Source organism: Rhipicephalus microplus, chromosome X (genome assembly GCF_043290135.1).
Source record: "Rhipicephalus microplus isolate Deutch F79 chromosome X, USDA_Rmic, whole genome shotgun sequence".
Lineage (NCBI taxonomy): Eukaryota > Metazoa > Arthropoda > Arachnida > Ixodida > Ixodidae > Rhipicephalus > Rhipicephalus microplus.
Window position 1 is genome coordinate 227,355,784 of NC_134710.1, and position 23,008 is coordinate 227,378,791.

General features: G+C 45.0%; 1 long non-coding RNA gene across 1 annotated transcript in view; it reads left to right on the forward strand.

Annotated features, from left to right (window-relative positions):
* LOC142776005 (uncharacterized) overlaps window positions 1-21,761 on the forward strand; it is a 55,267-nt gene extending 33,506 nt beyond the window's left edge. The window contains exon 2 of the long non-coding RNA XR_012887225.1: window positions 21,238-21,761. This is a non-coding gene — a long non-coding RNA (uncharacterized LOC142776005). The remainder of the gene's footprint in view (window positions 1-21,237) is intronic.
* The last annotated feature ends 1,247 nt before the right edge of the window (window positions 21,762-23,008 follow it).

Here is a 23,008-nt window from a genome sequence, read left to right on the forward strand (position 1 = left end):
AGAGCTCGATCCCCACTCTTTTGTAGTGCTTCGAAAGTATTTCTACTAAATAACTAAACGAATAAATAAACAGAAACATAAATAAATAAACACGTAGATAAGTGTGTAAATAAAAGAATAAATAAATGCTTCGTATATATATATATATCTATCTATATATATATATATATATATATATATATATATATATATATATATATATATATATATATATATATATATATATATATATATATATATATATATATATATATATATATATATACGAGCTACGAGCCCTTGTTTCTGGCCTTACGTTTGTTTGCAGAATACTATAGTCTGTATTTTATTTCCACTTCCAGCATTCAACCTGATTATCGCCAAATTGGCGTCAGCTGCGGTTGGAATTAGTACTTTCTCAGTTCAACCGGATTTGTCGTTTCAGTTTAGTGCAGGCGCATCACCGTCACAGCTGACCTTCGCACCATTTTCTGCGAGTTTCTCTTGTGAGTTGTTGTATATATGTGCACTCGGTTCACACAAACCATGACCAGGACACACCATTAAGCAGAGAGTACAGCGTTTCCACGTGTTTCAGGTACGTGGACGACACTTAGACGTGTTATCTAAGTGGGACGCCCTTCGGAGCCCTCGAAGAGAATCCCCTAAAAGCAGCCGCTTCGTCAGACAGAAACACCGTCGATGGGCAAGCCTCGACTGTATACAGCATGTGCGCCCTCGCAAGGCAAATTACACTGGTGCGTCTCCAAATCTGTGCATGATTAATTACCACTGTTAAAGGGAACATGACACGGTAACCCAACAGTTTGTGGTTTTTTATGAAAACTTGTAGTAGAACGTCTGCTATGGTTATAGAAATAAAAAAAAAACTGGGCCGTGAAAACTGTTTCGCTGCAGAGGAAGCCCTAGAAATCGTCGGCTCCAAACTCCGCCCACCGTTGGCAACCGCCATTTTGCCATGGCGCATGTGACGCCATGTGCCGGACGAAGGGGAGCAGTCGTCTTCTACCAAAGTTTCAGCCACATCAAATCGTTAATTTTCAGTCCCAACCTGAAGATAAATTGTCTCGATTTTCTGTGCAGCTCACCACGGAACAATATTGTTCGCCGCAATGCAGACGCTCACATAGCTTTGTTCGTTACGTCACGGCTCGTGAGTGAGCCAGTGTTGCCCGACTCTCAAGCAGCTGACATGTTTGTGAAAAAATATTCAATGATAATGTACTCGAACAAAGGCGCTAAAGTATCGCCAGCATATTTGTCGACTGATATGTGGGGGTTGACGTCCCAAAATCACCATATGACCATGAGAGGCGCCAGAGAGGAGGGCTCCGGAAATTTCGACCACCTCGGGTTTTTCAACGTGCACCAAAGTATGAGCACACGGGCCTACAGTACTTTCGCATTCACCGAAAATGCAGCCGCCGAAGCTGGGATTCGATCCCGCGACCTGCGGGTTCAGCATCCAAGTACCTTATTAGCCACTCGAACACCGCGGCGGGCAGCTTATTTGTGAAAGAAGAGGGATTAACCTTCATAACACACGTTATGATCGATTGTTAGGTGTCATGGCCGATCAATCCATGGTTCATCACCTGAAAAACACGGAGCCTTTATTCTTTTCAATGGCAATGAAAGCACGCGCTTCTAAACGGAAACCGTATAACTCCGCCTCAGTTCATAAAGATGCAATAGACGTGTTTTCCACTACAATATCAAACGTTTGTCAGATATATTCATTCGTGCTCTTCCACGGAGGATCGAAAAGCCTGCCACCCTGTTGGCGCAGCTCGCATGTTTCGAGAAAAAGAATTGTTAGGGGCTTTTATGACCTCGCGCTTATTTGTAAATGTCGGGTCAAGGTGTACGAGAGGCACAGTCAATGCTGGAGCATGTATATTCTCAAACGGACTTTTTTTTTTCTGTAAGCTTGCGCCGCCCGTATTAGAGCACTTGGAATTGTGGCACCTCTGCAAGAGATCGGTATGTGCTAGAAAGTTACTACGAAGTTTGAGCTGTATAGTATGGGGGCCACGGGCGAAAAAGGAAAAAAAAAAATGAGAGCCCGATCCGCAAGCAAAGTCAGAAGACCACTGGTTCTACGTTCATGGGTGGCCCTGATTAAATGGGTCAATTTTTCTTTCCCATGGAATTAGCGTTGCTTTTCATTATCACGCAGTTTCAAGATTTATTGCAGACGCGCTGATGTAATCACAGCTGACGCGAAAGCCACGCTCCCATACAGTACAACGCTTCGCACTAGCCGGCGAGGCTTGCCCACTTTCGCTTTCCAGCTATATACTTCTCGTCGCGCTGCAAAATTTTGAGATAAGGAGGTGGGTGCAGGCGGTCTCCATACGTCAACACTACAAATAAACTGAACGACGACTACGGGCAGGTTACCGGCGTGTTTCGTTTACTTATGCTGTCTCATTCGCACTGTGAGTTTTATGGTGTTCAGTCGATACGTTGGGCAATAATAGAACGCACCTGGAACTGTCTTTCTTGTTCAAGAAGAACGCAACACACGTTCAGAGTTTGGTGTACCTGGTATGAAACACGGCGCGTTACGTAGCAGTGACAATTTGAACTTTTTTTCTTCACTAATCTACGCCGTTCTGCTGCATGTGCGGCCCGTCGCATCGGGTGCAGTCCAGAGTGCTACAAATCAACAGGGTACTGATATTGCCGTATTGATATCAGAACATCATCAAAATAAAGATGACGAAAAGGGAGGTGATTACAACTGTCAAAGACGTGGGCAGTAAATGTTTCTCGGCTAATCAAAGCCTTGTAGAATATTCAAGTAAAAATACTTATCATTTTACTTCAATGTGATTACCAAGGCACTCAGGTACGAAAAGCGTAACTGTGCTTCGGTGGACCACCTCATAAATAACGATGCGCGTTAAAAAATAAAACGATGTATCAAGATACGAGGGCAATATGATTGTACGACGATAATTAGTCCAGTTTTTACCTATACACGTCTCCATAAATGAGGAATGCTACGATGCAACTACATTTCTTAAATCGAGCTTTTTAACACCGAGACAAAATGAACCGAAATGAGAAAAGTAATTCTGCCACAAAGGAATTGATACCTCCTTACAACAATATATATCAGGAAAATTCAGCAGTTGCCATGCTTTTCATCATAAACTGGGACAAAATAAATGCAGTAACAAAAAATATTTTTCTTCATTGCAGCAAGAAGACTCTGCGGATGATTCTTGCTCGTACGCAAAAAAAAAAAAAAAAAAAAAAACTTGCGTGTGCTGGAATTCCGCACGCTCTGCTATCTGGCGCGTTCTCCGCATCGCCAGAATCCACAGTGAATGCACCCTCTCGTGGTAGCCGGGTGAGCGAGAGGCGATAATTGTTGGTTTTGCTGGGGAGCTTGGCGATTGGGATGGCTGCAGACACACGGGCGCTCCCGCCATCTCTGAGGCCATGCCATATCTTTCACACAGCCAGTGTGACCGCCAATATTGTGAACACGGGGAATGCAAGACGCCGCTACGCGGATCTGTACACAACTGAACAAAAAGTTACTTCATATTATTTCCGACGTGAGGCACTCAATGGGGAGTTCTTTCCGCCATTACTGTGAAGCACTCGCGAAGGCTAGGTGATGGGCGAGAGCAGGAAAGAGCTTTAGAGGAGAAGGTGGGGAATGGCTGGATCAGGCACATCCGGATGGCATTGATAAATAGAGGAGGCGTTGAGTGAGCAATTCTGCATACTTCGTGTGTTTTAAATGCGAAGCATTTTTTAGCGAACTTCCGCGACTTTGAGCGTATCTATCTATCTATCTATCTATCTATCTATCTATCTATCTATCTATCTATCTATCTATCTATCTATCTATCTATCTATCTATCTATCTATCTATCTATCTATCTATCTATCTGTCTGTCTATCTGTCTGTCTGTCTGTCTGTCTGTCTGTCTGTCTGTCTGTCTGTCTGTCTGTCTGTCTGTCTGTCTGTCTGTCTGTCTGTCTGTCTAACCACCTACGACTTTTAGCTGTCCTGGCCGGCCCCGCCACGGTGGTCTAGTGGCTAAGGTACTCGGCTGCTGACCCGCAGGTCGCGGGCTCGAATCCCGGCTGCGGCGGCTGCATTTCCGATGGAGGCGGAAATGTTGCAGGCCCGTGTGCTCAGACTTGGGTGCACGTTAAAGAACCCCAGGTGGTCGAAATATCTGGAGCCCTCCACTACGGCGTCTCTCATAATCATATGGTGGTTTTGGGACGTTAAATCCCACATATCAATCAATTAGTTGTCCTGGCCGTTTCGATAACGGCATCGATACCGAAATCGGTATGCCATAACATGACTGTATGACTAGCATAAGTGACTAGTCATTACATAAAAATCATGGCATGCATGTCATGGATGTCATTACGTTTCATGGTCTTGCTGCTGTCGCAGTAGTTTCGTTCACGTGACATGCAAAACTGGTATGGTCCGACATGACTGCATGGCAAACACAAGCGAGATATATTGTAACAATACTGATTGTTGGCCTAGCTGGTACTTGCTTACTGACATGATTGACCGCAAATAACACACACATAAAGTAAAGAAACACGCAACGACAAGTGAGATACCCTAGCGTTGAAATCATGACTTCCGTGTCATGTAAGGCATGACTACACGACACACTCATGGTGAGCTCGTGGTCGTTTCGTTAGCTTCATATATACCAAATTTTGTATAACGGGACGTGAATGGATGATGAAGGTATGTGAATGGTGCAAACATGATAATGATCAGTAGCGTGTCATGCAAGAACATAACCACATGTCGCACTCATGATGCACTCGCAGCCGTTGCGCTATCTTCACAAAAACAAAATTTCGTATTACGTGACGTGAATAAATTATTAATGTATATGACTGGTGCAAGCATGATAGATTGAGATGCGTGTCATGTGACAACATCAGTACAATGCATGCTCATGATGAGCTCGCGGCCGTTTCCCTAGCTTTACATATACCAAAGTTGATAATACGTGACGTGAACGGACGACGAAAGTAAGTTGAATATTCAAACGTGATAATTATGACATGGATGTCATGTAACAACATGGCTACATGCTACGCTCATAGTGCGCTCGCGGTCACTTCGCAATCTTCACATAGACAAAATTTGGTATTACGGGACGTGAATAGATGACGAATGTATATTATGGGCGCAAACATAATAATCATGACATGCGTGTTATGTAAGCACATGATAACATACCACGCTCATGATGCGCTCGCAGCCGTTTCGCTAGCTTCACATATACCAAATTTCGTATTATGTGACGTGAATGGACGACGAAGATAAGGGACACGTCCAAACATGATAATCATGAGTTGCGTGACATGTAAGAATATGATTACATGGCACACTCATGTTGCGCTCGTGGCCGCTTCGCTAGCTTCACATACACCAAATTTGGTATTACGGGAACTCAATGGATAACAAAGGTATATGACTGGTGCAAACATGATATTCATGGCACGCGTGTCATGTAAAAACATGACAACATACCACGCTCATGAAGCGCTCACGGCCGTTTCATTATCTTTGCGTATAGCAAGTTTGCTAATACGTGACGCGAACGGACGACAAACGTAAGTGACATGTTCAAACATGATAATTATGATGTGCGTGTCATGCAAAACATGACTATATGCTACGCTCATAGCGCCCTCGAGGCCGTTTCGCTAGCTCCACATATACCAGAAATTTGGTATCACGTGCCGTGAAGAGACGACGAAGCTAATTGACACGTCCAAACATGATAATCATTACATGGAAATCATGCATGGCATTATTTACGTCCGCCTCATAACATTGTGCTGATTTTAAAGTGACATAATAACTTTCTTCATTGGTGCTTCGCATATCATCGATTTCCAATGTACGTGGGATCGGCCAATTTTTATTGTTTGTGATACTCTTTAAACAGCAATTCTGTGTTGAAAATCTTTACAAGTTCTGACTAAACTATTTCAATAACCCAAATTTAAGATGGGTAAAATTATACTGATACCGGATCTGCCACTGCAGTGGTGCTCGGCTGCTGATCCGAAGGTGGTGGGTTCGATCCCGGCCGCGGAAGTCACCTTTCGATGGAGGCGATATTGTTAAGGCCCTCGTGCTGTGTGATGTCAGCGCACGGTAAAGAACACCAGCTGGTCGAAATTTCCGGTGCCCTCCACTACGGCGTCCTCATAACCATATCGCGGTTTTGGGACATAAAACCCCAGTAAGAATTTTCCGGTTCCCTATTTTATAAGCCTGTAACACCGCAACCGAAGGCGCGTTTTTTTTTTCTTTCAGGGCAAGGAAAGTCTCTCTTTAGATTTTGAGAGGAACGGAAGGTGCATAAAGTTCAAGAAAGTGTGTTATTTTTGTATAGCTCAAGAGTACATCTATTCTAAAATATTTTGCTTAATATGTCAAGTCCAGAAACTCAGCGGGCTACTCACTGAGGCTCCTCTTGACCTCCACCGTCAAAGCTGTCTCGTGGTTACAGTACTCCACTGCTGACCCGCATGCCGCGGGATCGAATGCTGGCCGCGGTGGCTGCGTTTTCGATGGAGGCGAGAATGTCTGAGGCCGGTTTGCTTAGATTTGACGCACGTTAAAAAACCCTGCAGGTGCTCAAAATTTCACTAGTCCTCCATTACGGCATCTCTCATAATCATATTGTGGTTTTGGGACGTTAAATACCAACAATATTTATGTAGTTATTTTTGCCCGCTGATGCTGTTTGTACGGATTGGTAGACGAAGCCGGATTTTGACGAGCGCCTCTGTTTGCCAACAGTTAAAGGACGTACACTGATACCGGAGACTTAAAAAAGGTCACAGATTTGCGGCAAAGGCGAAGCAATGAACACGATAGCCACAAGTTGAAGGTCACGCGCAGAATAGCAATCAGGTCGAAACGTTCCCCGTGTTTGTCACGCACAAATGACACACGAAACGTACTCACAGGTAGAGATGCACGCGGATAAGCGTCTCACTTGTTACTTGGCAGCCTCCGTTTCGCAAACGGAGGCTGCCAACGATTGCAGTGACTTTTGTGCGCACCGTAACTACAACAGAATGCCCCGCCGCGGTGGTCTAGTGGCTAAGGTACTCGGCTGCTGACCCGCAGGTCGCGGGTTCGATTCCCGGCTGCGGCGGCTGCATTTCCGATGGAGGCGGAAATGTTGTAGGCCCGTGTACTCAGATTTGGGTGCACGTTAAAGAACCACAGGTGGTCAAAATTTCCGGAGCCCTCCACTACGGCGTCTCTCATAATCAAATGGTGGTTTTGGGACGTTAAACCCCACAAATCAATCATCAACTACAACAGAATCGTTCCAGTGCAAGCCGAACGCAAGCCAAGACGTATGATCCTCCCCACCGGAAGATAAGGGCGCGTGAGAGATCGTGCAATCCCCTCCTCTTTTCGGGCCAAAGTACACTTGAGAGATGAGAGCAAAGCAAGATAGCTCCCCCCTCCCGAAATGCCCGCCAGCAGCAGTTAGTGGTAGACATAGATAGCTTGCCGTTTCGAGGTGGCAGATGGTACCCTTTGGTAGTTCTGTGGTTATTGCCTCGCGCTCACGACGCGAAAGTCCCTCGTTCGATTCCGTGAGCCGAAGTCTTTTTTTCTGTATTTTTTTCTTTGTTGCATTTTCGTATATATATATATATATATATATATATATATATATATATATACGGTTTATGACATCGACGTCGACGCCAACGCCGGCGGCGAAATCCAGCCAAGAGTGTCCATATATTTGCTATCGCAATAAAGAAAGTAAACTGCATGCATGGTCGCTACATATTATCAATCGCTCAAACACATCACCAGTCACGCAGGTTATTCTTACAGTCAGGTGAGAAAACTACTTAGCGGCATCCTTGCTTGTTTTAATTGTCTTCTACTATTCTTATTTTGAAAATTTCCTGTGCACGGCTTCACAGTTCTTTTCTTTTTTTGTGTGAGCTTTCTTTTGTGTTTGCTGTGTTCTCGCAATCACTGAAACACAAATGGGTGCAAGAACTTCAAGATTAATGTATTCCAACAAGGCTGAGTCGGAATTTCACCGCATATCTGTGGCACAACCGACCCGTGGTATATGGGAATGCGCCACTCGTGTCTGGCGGAAAAGGTTTGGTGACGTGCGCAACAAAATTGTCTCATTTTGTATTTCTTGAATAGCTAGTTTTAATGGTAACCCCATCTTACCCTCCCATACTAATTTCGACTTACCCTAACTTAGTTAGGTCATCACGTGAGCACCCATGCGTAAGAGATGGATGGATGGATGGACGTACGGACGTACGGATGGACACCTAACACATCTCGCGCTGTTCCTCACTCTAAGCAATTTAAAGTTCCCACGGTGTTTGTGTAGCTTTAGTTGCTGTGAACAAACTGACCGAAGAGCCACGTCGGTTAGAACCATTTATTTAGATGATCTGAACGTGAACAATAAGATGATAATATGCCTTCTTTCTCTTCTAATTCTTCTCCTTTATCTTCTGTTTCTACATCTTCCCGGGCCTCAAATGTCTGCACTTATAAGCAGCCTTACAGTGCATAAACCAACCTCGTGGGTCTACATAGAAGCTTATTGCCAGGTGTCTTCAAAACTCACACTCTTGAGAGCAGGCCTCGCCCTGGAAAAACTTCCTTTACCAAGCATATTTTCCAAAAGGCATTTCGATTCATTTCTTCTAGTAAAACAGTTTCACCCTTTCTTTAGGTTTCTCATGATTATTTCCCAGTGCAGGTTTCCTTATTTGACTCCTCATTTCTTTCATACACTCAATGTTCCATCGTTTCTGCCATACTTTAGTAACTTTTTCACGAAATCTCCACGCCTGTCGAAGGTTGCGGTCCCATTCATCATTTACGTCTGCTCCTATTTTTCGCTTTCCACCAATCAGATCTTATGGTGTCAAAGGAGTGGTGCTCGTCCGGTTCCTCCTAAATGTACATAAGTCGTCGATTGTTCATGATGCTTTCAACTTCGCAGACTGAGGTATGCATCTCATCGATATGTAGTAAACGTCAACCAATCACTTGTCACATAGATGACCTGAAGCTGCGTATTAGCCGTTCATAAAATCTACTCCACCATGGCGCATTTTCGGAAATACATTTCCACTTGATACGATGCTTGGCGAAAAAAAAATTCCTTGTCCCACGTTGTAACGTCGCGATTATGTTCAATTCTTTGTTAGCTTTCTTGAAAGCCTTCGCATTGTCGCTGTAGATGTCTGAGAACATTCCTCTTCTTGCAATAAAGCGTCGAAAAGCCTGCAGAAATCTTTCAACTGAAGTGTCTTTAGCTGTTTCCAAGTGCAAAGCCCTCGTAACTGCGCATGTAAAGATTATTATGTAAACATTCATGATTTCTTTCTTTGTTTTGGCTGCTTGCAGAGGGCTTGTGAAGTCTATTCCAACAATTTCAATAGATGCAGTCCTTGGTACTAGGTCGGCAGGCAGAGGAGGTATTTCTTATCGCAGTGATCTGGAATTATACTACCTGCATATAATGCGTGTTCTAATGTCATTCTTTACTTCCTGTCGTACTCTGAGTATCCAAAACTTTGTTCTTAAACGGCCTAGTGTGTCTCGCACTAAGACATGAAATGTTTATTCATGCACATATCTCATCAGTATCCTTGTAAAATATTTTTCCAGGTATTACTATGGGATGCTTTTCGTTAAATGTCATACTTATCACTTGAAGTCGTCCTTTTATTCTCAGTATGCCTTGTTCGTCTGTAAATACCTGACATCCCCTTATTGTCTTATGTGCTCCGACTTTCTGCATTTCTTTGGTAAGTTCCACATTTTGTTCTTGTCAAATAATACGGTTCTCCGTGGCCTCGATCTCTTCAGCTGTTAGAGGACCACATACTTTGTCGCGTTGAACATCGCTGTAGAAGCGAATCACCCAATTTGTTACCCTCAATAACTTTGAGTAAGTGCCAAACTTTTCCATTTCGATTCCTCGTTCTGCGCCTCGTTTCGTCGTATATTCAACAAGTATTTCGACTTTCCTTGTTTTTTTCATTTACCACCTGGCTATTTGTAGCTTGGATAGCCTTTGTTCTGTAAATATTCCGGTCATTTCCACCAAATTTCTGCTGATGGAAGTTGTTCCACGTTGACCACTCCACTTAGAAGATCCGTCGGTTTTTCATTACTGCTCACGTATGCCCATTCACTTTCTGCTTACAATTTTTCTTGTTTCTTGTAGTCGATGTTCAACGAATGCTTCACGCCTTCTTTTTTTCTGATCCAGTTTAACACGATTGTAGCATCCGTCCAAAACTTCACCAGGGCTAATTCTTGTTTTAGGTTACTTTTGATGTAACTCCACATTCTCACAAATGGTGTTGCTCCTAAAAGTTCTAATTTTGCTAGGCTGATTGCCTTCATTGAAGGCACTTCAGTTTTTGCGAGAATCAGCACTGTCTCGTTGACTCCGTTTTCGTAGGACAGTACCATGTAGTCTGCACTTCCATACGCCGCAGAGCTGGCATAGGAGAAATTGTGTAATTCTATGTTCAAATGCTGTTTTTTATTTGAGACGTATTGTCTTGGTACTTTTATATTTTTGATTTATTTAATTTCCTCTAACCATTTCCTTCATATCCTCATCTTGAGCTGTTAAATGATTGTCCCTAGAAATTCCAGACTTCCAGAGCATTTGTATCGCTATTTTTGCTCTTGCAGTGACGGGTGTTAGAAATCTCAATGGATAGAATACCTTGGCACTTTATTGAAGCACTGCTCGCTTACTCAGCCTTTCACTCACTTCTGTTGTCACCCATTTTTTCACAGAATAGCACAAAGCATCGTCATTCGTATTCCATGTCATTCCTATAGAACGTTGGTTTTTCTTGATAATGTAGGAACGGCATCTTGATTCTCGGAAAAATGTTTCCTCACCTCTTCACTGCTCGATGCCCATTTTGGTAGGTTGATTCCCACTCTTCGAAAAATTTCCCATGCGTCCCGATATAAACATTTCGCTTGACTCTCGTGCGTTGCTCCAATCATGACATCATCGAATTTCGATGTTTATCCACCGTTTCGGGAAAGTTTTCCTGTTCTTGATTCAAGTGATGCTGTATTGTTGCTGCCAGCAAGAAACTGCTTGACGTTGTACCAAACGTCACCCTGGTCATCCTACATGCAATGATGTTTTATTTGGTCAAGTCGCACTGCTCGGTTTTCCACCAGAAAAACAAAACAAAGGGCGTCTCGATCTTCTTTGTGAATACTGATCTGCAGGAATGCCTTTTCTACGTCTGCCGTCATTGCAACTGAGTGCTTGCAAAAGTTCATTATCAGTGCCAGTATATCCGCATTCAAGTTTTCTCCAGCTTCTAGCTTTTTATTCAACGTCATTCCGGTTGTCATTGACGACAAAGCGTCAAACACTATCCTCACTTGTGTTGTCAGTCGATCTTCTCTAATGACTGCAAGATGTAGCATGTAGTATGCAACGTGCTCAGATTTATCTGACGTCACTAGCTCTGCCGCTGCCAATGTAAAGTTTTCTTTCATAGTACTGTTGTCTCTTTCTCTTAGCACTGAGTCTTTGTGAAGCCTCATAGATACTTGCATCAATCTTCTAATTGCTATTTCCTTGTTTTCTTCCATGTTCACTGTTTGTTTTCTTGGTAGCCTTACTTTGTATCTATCTCGATCCCTCTCCACCGTATTTTCAAATGATGCAAAAAGGTGGCGAACTCTATGCAGCCTGTTCTTCGTTTCCGTTATTTCAGTGTTTTCGAGCTACCAAAATATTTGGATGGCATCCATTATCTCGTCTTTTCTTTCTGTAGCGTGAAGATGCATGACTGATTTTGCTTCTCTGACGTATGATTTTACACTACATTATCTATGTACAATCCAACCTATAATGCTTTCTACTAGCATCGTGTGTTCATTTAGTCTTTTCACACGTCCAGTTATTGCCTCCCAGTAGAAATCATATCCTAGGAGTATTCTTGTTTTCTGCGTTGTACGTTTTTCATGGTTGTCATCGCCGATTTTCATTCCCATTTTCTTCATATAGGACTTTGAGTTGTCGTTTGGGCTAGAGAGTCTCGTCCTTGGTGTCATGCGCATTTCAATAGGTTCCATTACTAGTGATTCCCCATCAGGATTTCCCTTCGGTGCAATTTCGACAACGTTCATAACACTTTCGTTTTCTTTTCCTCCAAATGATCCAACTGTCAGTTTTTCTCTGCGGAGTACCTTGCAACCAATTCTTTGTGACAGACTGCTTTGTATGAATGATCTTGGGCTTCCGCTGTCGAGTAAAATTCTTGCGTACTCTCCTTCACCTTCACTTTATGTCCATGCTATCGCCGTCTGCAATAGTACATGATGGTGTTCTTCTTGCAGTTTAGGCGATGCTAGCAGGTTGCACGATTTGCTAAATACCATATTGTCGTTTCGTTCCTCACTTTTTTTCATTATGCTTGTTGCCTTCACTGCACTTTGTCCTGCACATGGAAGTTGCGTGTCTTGCTCTGCAAGGTTTGCAAACCACCGTGGCTATAAAAACTCTTGCGTTGTAATTTGGTCTCGTGCATCTGCAGCACCTGTTTTCTTCTCGAAGCGTTTCTTTTTTGTCGTCGTATTTTAGTGACCTTCTACAGTCTTCAGCGCTGTGATTGGTTAGATTACAGAAGCAACATCTTTTTGAGACGGATCTCTCAAGTGCGGAAGTCTTGCTTGTTAAGTTTGATCTGTTAGTCTATTTTCTTCGAGGTCTGTCTTCCCCGTCTGCGAAATTTTCTGGCGAATCTCTGCACCTCACTTGTTCTTACAAAAATGATGATGAATCCTCTTAGTGTATCTGTACTAGTACCGATGTTGCTTTCTCCTTCCGAAGTTCCTGTTCTTTCTTGCGTACTTTGCCTTCTCTTCTCGTAAAATTGGTATTCAATGCACGTTTTTTGTGGTGTACAACGCTTTAAGATTGGCATACGCATCGTAGCGTACGAACGCACTGTAACTCTAAGCGCTTCCAATGTGTTCGTGTGCACTTTCACTGTCTGGCAAAGTTCGCGTAAACCTTTGACATCTTTTAGATTCCTAACTGGTTTTGTCGACGAGGGGTGGGTGGTCACGGCACTCGTTGGGAACGAACAGACCGGAGAGCCACGACGGTTAGAGCCATTTATTTAGGTGATTTGAATCTGAACAGTATGATGATGATATGTCTTCTTTCTTTTCTAATTATTCGTCATCTTCTCCTTCATCTTCCTGTTTCTACAATAAGTGAAACATCATACCGATTTCGCATTAAAATTTCACTAAGTTTACTGGTGACGATTTCTCAATTATTAAACTACCAAAGCTCCTTTACCATTTGTTAAGCCCTGGCATTTTTTTTACCTCAGCCTTAACTTTTGCAGACCACCCTACTATCTATCCCGCAGCGTATGAGCAGCCTCCATAGGATTTTTCAAAGCAATGATTTATACAATAAAATGTTTGAAAACCCCTAAAAGAACTAAATCATAAACTTCAACACCTCTACCATAAAACGAAAGTGCCAATGGGCAAAGCACGCTGTAAAACGCATGTATCGCTCTGTCTTGCTATACTTATCTTCACTGGTTTGTTTCGTGATATTTTTTACATCTTCTTCCTGACAATGACACTTACGCCTTCATCGAAGTAAGGAGAGAGCAGTCATTGGTGACCACAGCTGACTGAATTGTTGTTTTGTAGCGTCAACTTTTATAGCTGCCTCTCGGTTCTAGAGGCATTTCGATACACAAAACTCTTTCAACAATCAATAAATATTTATCTCCATATAAACGCGTCATTTACATGTGTTGAAGAAAAAAATTGGCAGCATATCCACAGAGTGAATGATGGAGAGTGGGGCGAAGCATTCGTCCGTCCATTCGTTCTTGCTTCCGTCCGTCCATGCGTCCGTCTGTGTAACCGTCCATGCGTCCATCCGCCCGTCCGTGCGTGCGTCTATTCGTGCGTCCATTCCTGCGTTCGATCATGCATCCGCCTCTGCGTCCGTTAATGCGTCCATCCATGCATCTGTCTGTGTGTCCGTTCGTCCATCTATTCAACACTCCAAGTACCACCATCTTGCATCTTTTCACCATATACTCCCCATATAGAAGCACCGCCATCTAGCGGACATTCCAAGGACTAAACGAGAGGTGGCACATGCACACTTTCTTACGGCTTGCGCTTCGGGTCTACTTCTCACCTTTAACCACCATGAGTTTATGGTATATAATAGTTCACTGTATTCATGACACTGCGGCCCAACGCTTGCTAAACCTTTCTAAAACTAAGGAGGTTACACCCAGCGAGTATAACGTAGCAACCCTTTCTTGTCAGATAGTGCTCAATGTACATGCCAACGGCTGCTAATGGGAATCGCAGCGTGCGTGTTAACTAAAAGCCGAATGCTCCTGTCTCTCATTCCCCATTAGCAGCCATTGGCATGTACATTGAGCACTATTTTTTATTGTTCAACAACGCACAGAAGAAATCTTTCCCCAGCACCGCCTTGGAGGTCAAAATGTTATACTTGTTACACACTGCTACAACGGCTACGAGGGACGAACAGGTGCCGCTATAAGGAGCTTCGGCGTTCCAGTCTTCAACGCAGTCCGCGTTCCGGCGGCGTTGCTGCCGGGTGTCCACTCGCGACTTTGCCAGCCAGTATTTTTGAGGCCTGATCCCACCGTCGTCGGCCCCTGCCGGGACCAGCGAGGATGGCGTCAAGGCCTGCGGCGCTCCCCCTCAAGGAGCACTGCTTCAACTTCACCGTCCCGGAGGGGACGGCGTCCGTCGACGAGATCATCGATGGCCTCGAAGACGTCATGGGGAGTGAAGGGGTGGTGTTCCTGCAACACCTCGGAGCTTCGAAGTTCCTAGTTGCGGCTCGGTCGGCTGCAAAAGCAACCAAGTTGATGGTAAACCAAGGATTCAAGTACAAGGTCACAAGGTACAAGCTGAGGCAGTCGGGGCGCCAAGCGTACAAGTCAGTGTGTTCCGCCTCCCGGCGTACGTGTCAGATGACGCAGTATGTCAGCTTTTCAGCCATACGGAAAAGTGAAGGGTATCACATTTGTTACCTTGCAAAGGCATCAATCAACGTACACTGCTAACCGCATCGTCCGAATCGAGATGGCCAAGCCCGCCCCAAACTTCCTATCAATTCAAGGTCACCGCGTGATGCTCGAGTATCGTGGTATGCGCAGAGTATGCGCACGCTGCAGCATAGAAGGTCATGTTGCGGCTACTTGCACAACACCCTTCTGTCAACGATGTGGCACTTTCGGCCATACATCTGAGGATTGTGTGTCCAAGTGTTAGCGCTGTAATGGAGAGCACGCGACGAAAGATTGCTTCCGTCCCAAGTCATACGCAGACGCAGCGCAGAGCACTTCACAGTCACTGAAAAATTTCCCAGAACTTGGAGAGAGTGCTTCGAAGAGAACAACCCAAATTTGAACCTCCAGGCACATGGAGGTTTTGCAACACAAAACCAAGCCATGGCCACAGAAGATTCCAGATTATTGGGATGAAGACAGCGCAACCGACACAGAATTTTATGACGCCCAGACAGAAGACGCCAGCGGCGTTGATGCCGCGTCGCCATGCACAACGAGTTACAACGACGTTTCTGCGCTGACTGGGGACACCGAAGCGTTGTCGTCTCCCACAACGTCGTCACAGGATCCCAGCAACGCTGTGGAGACGCCGAGTGCGTCTGCTACGTCTTCATCAGAGGAACTCAAGGCCACAGAAAACGAACAATCCTCGAACGCATCACCGCTGGAGGAAGCGTCCCAAGCATCTCGGAACACTGGCCAACCGGGAAAATCGCTCCGACCTTCTGAGGCAACAAGTGCAAGTGACGAGCTCCATGAACGGCCACCTGTGGGCCTGGAAGGTAGCGTGAAGACGACGCCCACGAAAGAAGTAAAGACCACGTCTTCAAGGAAACCTAACACGCCTCGCACACACACTGTACAGGCCCAAGAAGAAGCGTCCGACAAGACATCCAGACATCGTAGGAGCCGGTCACCATCACGAAAATTAAGGAGTGACAAATTTTCGCAAGCCTCACGATCGGTAACTTTGTCTCCTAAAAATACCTGTTCTCCCGACAAGTTGTCTAGAGCCACAAACTCTCAGCGCCGCACCAAGTCTGGTAGTTCAAGCAGTGGAAGTGATGTCACCACCTCCGGAACATCCAAAAATCCCCGAGTGTATTCGCCAAACCGAGATCCATCACCTGATGTGGGTGAGGACTCAATGTTTTTCAATTTGTGCTGCCCACATCCATTCTTTCCGCTTCCTGTTGTCTTTACCGTTGCAAAGCTTGCTTCCCAGCCGTACAACCACAGTGCATTTGTTGTCTCTGATGCATGCAAATTGTTTAGTATTCCATATGTTACTGTCATTTACGATGGAACCTTCATGTGCCAATTTGTGAGTTTTATGCTCTATGCCCTGTTATAGTAATTGCATCATGTGAGTTACGTTGGTCCGTTTTATCTGTGCGCGTGAGTAAATCTCAGCGCAAGTCCTTCGAGTATCATCACGTTGACTTCATCCACTGCCGCTTGACACAGGAGAGGCCGTGCCATCCCCTAACGCATCGCTGTTAAAAAAAGAGAAAAAAAAACGATTGTTTCGTTTCCCCCTAAATTTATTTTAAATGGGTAGGCTATCTTTCATGACTTTCAATGTTCGTGGTTTCAAAAATCTTGTAAAACAACAGGAGATAATGAACCTTGTGCGCTCGCTCGGGGTCGACGTGCTTTTTCTGTAAGAGACCAACTTTCGAACGCGGCACGACATCACGACCTTCCGTACTAGATTTTCGCTAGAAGCTTTCTTCTTCTTAACGCAGACGCAGTCGCGTGGCACCGGTGTCGTGTTTCTCAATCCGAGGTTCAGGCGAGGTGGGCATTGCCTCTTCGATGCAGAAGGCCGTGTTATTGCGGTGGACATGTGGATAAACGACCAGAAAATCCGATTCACCAACTTTTACGCGCCCGTGGATAGGTCCCATGCCAATGACTTTTTTAGAGGTGCCAGGTCATTCCTGCTAAATTCAACACCGTGCGTGTTGTTAGGTGATTTCAACTGTGTTTTTGATTCAATTCGAGATGTCCGAGGTCCTAGTCAAGGACAAAGCACATACCATTCGAAAGAGTTGCAGAAAATATGAAGAGAGTTGAAGCTGGTCGATGCATGGACAACTGCTTCACGGGAACACCTTTGGAGCCCTGCGCGTTCAGGGTACGTCTCAGAACAGAATTGACAGAGTCTATATACCTAACGAGCTCGTTGAAAATTTAGAGACATGCGATGCCATTTCTTTAGCACCTGGGCAACGCAAGCTCAGCGACCACTTGCCAGTGCTGTTCACCTTGAAGGCCCAGCTGGGAAGGCATTGTTCCAAGTTGTGGCGAATGGAATCATCAATTTTAAATGATGAAGTTTCGGTATCTGAAATGCGCATGAATATCTATGCGTCTTTGGAAGACACGCCGCAAATTACGCCAACAGCATGGGATCTCTTGAAGGCCAGATGGCATGTGTTTGCGCAGGAGGTCGGGAAAATGCGCCATGCACGTCAAACATTACAAATGAATGAAACATTGAGGCGTATTCAAATCGTTGAGCGCACAGGTAATCTGACTGGCGCAATTCGAGAGTACATTGGGGCCAAAAAGACTAAATACGACCTGTTGCTGAGGGCAAGGTCCGGGGCTTTTCAATACGCAGAGGAACTGCACCTGCCCACGGATGAACTAGGTAACTTGGTATACGCAAAGCGAGTAGGGGTAAGGAAACACCAGCCCAGTATTATTGGTGCAGCACGGACAGAGTGTGGGAGCATCGTCACAGATATCAAATCAATCGAGGAGGTCTTTGGGGCGCATTTCGAAAGGCTCTGCTCTGCAGATCATCGCTCCAAAGACAGCAACCAGCATCAAAGAATCGCAGACTTTTGTGAAGGCTTGCCCACGCTGTGTCCTGATGCGTCTGATATGCTCTGCGCTGAGGCGACGAAAGATGAAGTTTATCAAGCCTTGAGGAAGATGAACACTACCACGGCTCCAGGTCAAGACGGAATACTGACGGAATTTTATATAACTTTCTTCGACGTACTAGGCGACGCACTTACTGACATGGTTAACAAGTTCATTGTTGATGGGCAAAAGCCGAGGTCTTTCCGTGAGGGCCGTGTAGTCTTGCTGCCAAAGGAGGGCATGGATCCTGACGATCCATGGTCATGGAGGCCGATTACCCTCCTTAACACGGACTACAAACTTGTAGCTACGATCTTTGTCTTCAGGCTAAAACCTTTTCTTCCCGATATAGTGTCACCCACGCAAACGTGTGCAGTGCCGGGTAAGTCAATTTTTCAAACACTTACTCTGATAAGAGACTTGTTCTACTATGCCAACGCCAAAAACGTTACCGGTGCTTTCGTGTCATTGGATCAAGCTAAGGCCTTTGACAGGGTCGAACATGACTACCTATACTGCGTACTTAGAATGTTTGGTTTGCCTGAGCAGTACGTTCGCTGTATAAAGCTTCTATACACCAACATGGCCAGCCGACTTCTCATCAACGGCGTGGAGGCAGCAAGCTTTCCAGTAACAAGAGGTGTTTGCCAAGGATGCCCAATCGCACCGGTACTCTTTGTTCTTTCCATAGATCCTCTCCTTAGGAAAGTGACAAAGTGCCCTAATATTCAGGGCTTTCCAATGACAGGTCTGGAGTCAGTTAGCATCACCGCTTACGCGGATGACATCTCTGTGTTCGTGCGAAACCAAGCCAGTTACCGGGCTTTCTTGGAGCTGTTCGAAGAGTATGCAAGTTTATCAGATGCTTTACTGAATGCGGAGAAAAGCAAAGCCCTTCGTTTCGGTAGCTTCCACGGCTCTTTGCCGGGGGGTATTCAATACGTGGATGCCGTATAAGTCCTCGGGGTATACTTTCAAGACGGGGAGGTGGCTAAAAGAAATAGGGAGGACGCCGTACATCGGGCCACGCAGGTCTTCGCGTATGCCACTGACTTCAATATGTCACTTGACGCCAAAGTGACGGTGGCAAAAACCAAAGCATACGCATATGCTTTTTATATCGGGCACATTGCACTCATACCCAAACTTTTTGCGAGCCGTCTTGCGTCATTGGTTGGAGCCTTCCTATGGGACGGGAAAACACCAAAAGTTCAACAAAAATTCCTGAAACTCCCAAAAAGTTGTGGAGGACTCAGTCTGCCAGATGTTGCGACATTCACAAAAGCACTTGGAGCTAAAACAGTTAACAAATTGTTTCAGGACGACTATCCTGGCCGTAGCTTATTGCTATATTGGACCGGAACTCTTGGAGCCGCATTCACGCCGGAAAGGTACCGGGGACCTCAAGCAGAACACCCACATGCCTTTTATAAGGCAGCAGAGGGCCTCAAGCGTTCGGTTGACGGCGACGCCACCGAAGAATACTTTGCAAAGCTCTCACCCGCACGCATTAGCGAAATTTTAATCAGTCGCTCGATTACTGAAGAGGAAAAACAGAGATGGAGGCCCAGCAAGTGGTAGAAATGGCGGAACAACCACGTGCCGAAAATAGTTAGAGAAGTTGATTGGCTGCGGCGATGGGACACGTTGCCCACTCGTCAGAGGCTGTTAAAGTGGGGCGTCGTTCCTAATGACCACTGCCCCAACTGCGGGAAAAGAGAAACCATCCTCCACACGATGTTTGAATGCGTAGCGGCCAAAGGCGTGTGGCACGTCGTGCGTCGTCAATTCGGAGTGTCAATTCCTTCGAGCCAACAGCGCAGAAGGGGCTTATTTGAACAACTCGTACTGTACGTCACAATGAACGTCTTGTGGCGTCGCCGCTGTATGGCCGAAGCACGCCGACGACTCCAACGAGCTGCATACCCAGCGTTACAGAAGATTAGAATGATCATGGTTTGGTACCTTACCGAACAGATGGAAACTCAGGGTGAAGAAGCATTTATCAAATGGTGGCATACACGTTTTTTTTTTTTTTTGGAGTTCGGAATGGGAATATTGAACTTCCTTTACTGCCGTTTTAACTCGGGGGATCGAATTGCTTCTCGTCGCACGTAATATGTGAATCTCTTCCAATTTACTGCTTTTTTGCGTTTCTTTTCTTTTTGTTTTCTTGAGTGATTCGTGATTTGTGAGAATATTGAAAGTGCTGTGTGTTACATCCTGTCTATGTTCTCTTGTTTGTACACGCCACTGAAGTGATTTTGTTACACCAGACAGTTGTACTCACCTGAAATGTTGTTACCAGTTTGCAATAAACTTCCCTGTTTCGCCCCTAAACGTTCAGCAATATTTGAAGATACTGTAAATAACACCATTGTGGTAAAAAGAAGTAGGTGCATTTGTGGTATTTAAGGTTAAGGGAGAGGAACATAGTGACAAAAAGTTGTTTCAGCAGGCCCAACCATATTGTCAGTAGGAAAAAAGTGAGTTTTTCTCAGTTTCATTTGAAGTGCATTTGGCTCTTTTAGAAAAAAAATACGCTTCAAATGTCCGATGTGCTTTACTGCATGCTGATTAGTATACTCGACGGATGACTATTCTCACCGCTATCAGTGTACTAAGTGAATAACTTGTACAGGCGTGAGCATGGGTGTGCGGACCACGGGATCCCGTGGCCGAAGGCATCGACGCGCTATCTAGCGACGAGACGCCTGCTATCGTGCGCATGCGCATCCTGTCGTATCAGTTGGCCTCTCATGTCACTCTCTCCGACGGGCTAGTGGCCAAAGCGACACCTGGGTGTTGCTAGCTGTCTTCGTTCCACCGAATTTGTGCCGCTTTATTTTGTAATGTAGAGGCTGTGACAGTGCCGGTTCCAGACCCGCGATCACGTAGTTATATACTTCGGTTGATTCATAACTAAGCGTAGCCAGCCTCGCGAAACTTGATGAAGACAAGCACTCAAAATTAAGTTTTCTCAGCTCATCTTGCCTTTGTCACGTTAAGTCAAGGTGAACCTAAATGAGCCTAGTTAAGTGAATAAATTTATGTCAGAGTGGCGGAATATGATCCAGCCTGGTTGAGCGCGGTATAACCTGATTGATTGACGGTGGACCCAAGGCTGCCATGTCGCTAAACAGAACGCTTCTCTGCTTGGTGCAGGTTTTACTTGGCCTCGGTGCTTTTGAACAAGCGCAGCCACTTGATGCGTCTTGCGATGACACAAACCAACTCATAAACAAAAGCCACCCGTTCTCAACGCTGTCTCCACCTGACGACGCAGCTCTACTGGCCTTCCATTTCAAACATTACAGCGTGACGTCAACATCTGGCGCCGCTATAAAAGAGCACCGGCATGATTTCATCTTCTGTGGGCACGGTGGATCCAAGGCTGCCATGTCGCTATATGGAACGCTTCTCTGCTCGGTGCAGGTTAGTTCCTGTTCAAGTTCAATACGTAGTGATTGTTGATGCTTATTGCTTGTGCCGTGCTCACGGCGTTGTTTTGTAATATCGTATGACTGCTTTGTCGTTTGCAAACTACTAATTTGCGGTGATGTCGAGGAAAACCCAGAACCCACCAAAAAGGAACTGTATGAACAACTACTTGACGGTCAGGCAAAACTGCGAAAGGAATTACTGGAAATCAAAACGCAATTTTCTGAGCTAAAAGAACATATGCTCGACTTTAGGCATACTGTCGTAAATATGGCGTCTGATCGCTCAGCTCAGCATGAGAACACTGATTATTTGCATGCCACATTGAAATAGTTTGAACATGTGATGTCTTTTCAAACTGAAAAGCTAACAGACCTAGAAGACCACAGCAGGCGTCAAATGTAATTATTCATGGAATACCTGAAACCTCAAGACAATCAGAAGAAGAGCTAAACAGCAAAGTCGTGAAGGGTCTTTTTGAAGAAAAACTTCAGGATAAATGTGAATCTGTTGGGCGTATCCATCGCTTGGATAAGCACATGGGGAAGCGACCCGTAATAGTGTATCTGCAAGACTTTACAGAAAAGAAACAGATATTGAAAAACGCAAGCAAACTGATGGGCTCGAACATCTTTGTTAGGAATGATTACTCAAAATCAACGCTAAAAACCGCAGTTTGCTCTGGCACACTGAAAAGGCCGAGATGGGACAGGGAAAAAAATCAACCTGATACACGATAAAGTGAAGATCGATAAGAATGTGTATTTTGGGGATGAGGTGCTAAACATGCGGGTAAAAATGACCGGCTCACTGTATGTTCAAGCAGAGGAAGTTAATTTTGCTGTATACACAAGCAGAGGCGTGGCGGTCTGAATGACGGCAGGGATTTATGCACATAAGTATCTTCTAAACATTCAGGTAGCCATAGCAATTTCATTTTACCTTCAGTAAGCTCTGGGTCTATCACAACACACCTTCGACCTCGAACGAAAATTTACCGCAAGTTACAAGATTCATTTTCGCTAGTGCCGTCCCTCAAGTCAGCATCTAAATATACGGGACATCTGAAACTTTCCAATCGAAGCTACATTTGTAAGGTCTATGATATTCTGGAGGGCATTCTGGAAAGTCCTGCGCTCGGCATGAACGACCAGCAAGGTCTGCATGCGAACGTTCAAAAAGATTATCGCAATTACAGCGGAAACTTGGCAAGCGTCAGAGATGGAACAGATGCATACCCCTAATCTGAGATATCGTATTGACACTCGTGGAGGGAGTTGTATGTCCCACATCTACTCTTGGTCTACAAAGCCTCGTGCTTATTCGCGGCAGACCACCATTATTCTTAGGGTGCAACAAAGTAGGACACATTCGTTGTCACTGCCGGGCACCGGGCTGTGAGAATTGTCGACGGTCTGGACACACGGCTGAAAAATGTGTGGTGACGTATGCCAACAAACTACGCCATCACATGCGACCACTTGATGACGCTTAC